The sequence below is a fragment of the Lygodium microphyllum genome, chromosome 24, assembly GCF_053477565.2.
Source record: "Lygodium microphyllum isolate KBCC chromosome 24, Lygodium_microphyllum_v1.1.10, whole genome shotgun sequence".
In the NCBI taxonomy this organism is placed as follows: domain Eukaryota; kingdom Viridiplantae; phylum Streptophyta; class Polypodiopsida; order Schizaeales; family Lygodiaceae; genus Lygodium; species Lygodium microphyllum.
Genome location: NC_141158.1, coordinates 52,786,469 through 52,789,782, shown reverse-complemented (window position 1 = coordinate 52,789,782; position 3,314 = coordinate 52,786,469).

Genomic DNA, 3,314 nt, shown 5'->3' with positions numbered 1-3,314 from the left:
GCCCCCAGCGAGAAAGAAAGATGATTCTGGTCTCAGGGTTGAGGATGTCACCCATGAGAGGGATACAAGGCAACATGAAAAAGAGGAGAAAGCTAAAGAGGAACATGCAGATAAATGGAGAGAGTATAGGAGGCAAAGGGCTGAAGAAAGGGAAGCAGAGCAACTAGAGTCCTTTGAAAATGAGCTGGCCACCCTTCTTGAAGCAGCTAATCCAAAAGGATTCAGTGTGTTTTGTTTCTTACCTAGTGACTTAGGCAAAAGAACTGAGGTTATCTCCTTTGATGCTGCATGTGTTCAGATTCTTAAGGATAAAAGAAGAGAAGTAAATGACAGTATTATTCTTGTTGGCCTAAGGTATATCCACCCATAATTACATATACTTTTTGATATTTTTTTAACAATAAGATTTTTCTTGTTTATACTCACTATTTCTATACCTTTTCTAGGTGTGTAATGCATGAGTTTCCTTTGGATATGCAACAAAAAATTGAGGTTCTTGATCCATCTATCTCATTCTTTATGAGAAACGAGCTTGATACAAGTTTTGTTGAGCAGTGGTTCAATCTGATTGACTTCGATACTTTGGAGCTCCTTATAATTCCATATAATGAAAAGTAAGTGATTCAATATTCTATTAGAGTTTTTGAGATTTTATCCTACTAATTTGTTGAGATATGATTGCTTTTAGTTCTCATTGGAGCTTGATTGCAATAGACCTTGTGGATAAGCAATGTTTTTTAATAAACTCTATGAAAGAAAGCCATGGAAATGCTAAATTATAAGCTATATTATCCAAGGGCTCCTTGATATTTCAATTCTTTTTTTTGTAAGTACTCTAAATTTCAATATATTTTGTATATAGAGGTGCCAAAAGATTAATTGAAGAGCTAGAGAAAAGACCCCCTATGCCGTCTGATTTGCTTGCAACAATGCAATATAGACAAGTTGCGGTAAGTTATTGATTAAAATAATTGAAACATAAGTTTATTCTATGAACTACCATCCGTCCTCTTTATAGTTTTACTTTGTGCTGGTGGTTGCAGTGTCCCCATCAGGATAATAGCCATTCTTATGGCTGGAGGGTGATTGCAAATGCTAGAAGAATGGTTAACTTTGTTTATCTTAATGATGATAAACATGTAAAGGTAATATGAAAGATGTTAAACTTTAAGATAGATATTAATTGCAAATAGTCCATTGATGATAAAAATATAGTCTATTGTAAGAACAATAATGAACTAAAACTCTTTTTTCTATAAATGTGTGACATTTTTCGAAGGATTGCTATGCATCTGAGCATGTTTGGTACGTCAGAGCAAAGCTCTTGAAGTATATAATGGTCAATTGTATACAACCAACAACAGAGATTGGTGGGGATTTGCACCATGAAGGAGATGCGGTGCCTATAACCACGGAAGGCGAAGCCACAACTTCAACACCTTTACCCACACCTTCTATACCCAAGACATCAAAGAAAGGCAAAAGGACTCCTAGAAGGATAGTTCTCCAAAAAAGAAATAGCTTTGCCATATCGCCTTATAAGCCTTCATATATAGAAATTTGCCCTTCAGCCCTTGTATATCTCATAGAGATGGCAGATAGACATCTGCTACAAAATTTGTACATATATTTTATATTGATGGTAAAGATATCTTTTCTTGAATGTCCTTATAGTGTATATTATTTTCTCTCCTTTTCGATATCTGCAAAAAATAAATTACAAATGTTTGTTAGTTAGGAAGTGAGATCTTGATATACATCTAAGTAGATATAATATGATGTGAAAACTTACTCGTTTCTTGTCAAGTTGGAATACAAAGGAGCATGGTAGTTCAATGTCTTCATTTTGTAAATCCATCCTCACTTGATGTAGTGTACATGATTTTCTGATCTTTAAGATTGCAATAATATCCTCGTTGAACCAAATATCAAGATCCACTATAGAATCTTTGCTGAAATCATTAAGATTCTGGTCTAAAGCAACTAGACTACTACCAACAAAATACCATCGACTATAGTAAAAGCTAAGGATAAAATTTTGAGTAGCAATCATATATTTACAAGCTATAGAGTCTTGATCTATCTTACATATAATTTTTCCTTCTGTCCTTGTATCCCATCCTTCATCAACAAATTGTATGATTTGATCATATGTTAGTCTCTTCACTGAAAGCATGGTTTTTGTTATTCTTATCTCCATATTAGAGAAGAAATAAATAAATATATTAATAGGCATAAACAAAGTAATGCTGCTTAGCCTACTTGAGATATTAGATTTTAGTGCTTTCTAGATCTCAGAAAATATCTTACATCTATAGCCCTCACTAGTAGCTAGACTTGGCAAAGGTCACTCAAGGCTTAAAAAATCTGGCAAAGGAAGGAGGTTTATTGATCCCCATTGGCAACGCTGCATAGGAATAACATAAGAATGGTCATAAAAGAATATTCCATTCTCTACAAGCTTTGTCTTCTTTCTGCCTCTATACATTTCTTCTCCAATTGAACCATGTATAACATCAATAACGTCAATAATAGACTCCACTGGTTGCCATTCCTCAATATTAGAGGGATAGACATCTACAAGACAAACAAATATTATAATGGAAAAACCTAAACCATGTTTAAGAAAGGAAAAACTTTAAGAATCAAATTCTTACAATTTGGTCTATGCATTGGAAGCTTTGAAGATCCAGGTTTCAAACACAGCTCTCTATGCATGAACACATGTTGCACTAGTACCTCTTTGATGCTATTCTTATTTGTTCCAAGCTTAAAATCTTGGATTCTGCCCTTCCAAGCAGAGATAAACGAGCTCTCATGTCTTTGCCTTTTTCCACGTTTTGCTTGTTGCATGGTGATCCAACTACCTTTGCTAATGATAGTAGGAATCCATCTTCCATCAGTTTGGAATGAGCTAAACATTGATATGGATGTGATTTGGGAGCTTGGACGCCTTGTTGAAGGTCGAATTTCTGTATCCATGGTAGAAGAGAGAGAGACATGCACACACAGAGAGAGAGAGAGAGAGAGAGAGAGAGAGAGAGAGAGAGAGAGAGAGAGAGAGAGAGAGAGAGAGAGAGAGAGAGAGAGAGAGAGAGAGAGAGAGAGAGAGAGAGAGAGAGAGAGAGAGAGAGATGACTAGGCTACCATAACGGAGGGAAAAACAATAGAGGAATAAAAGAAGGGAGGGAAAAAACTGAGCGCCATACTTTTCACTAATTTGAATTTCGATTACATCAGTCATTATCATTAATCTAGAAATATCATTAAATAAAAGTAGCCGAGACTCTATGCCATTAATGCAAAATATGTCA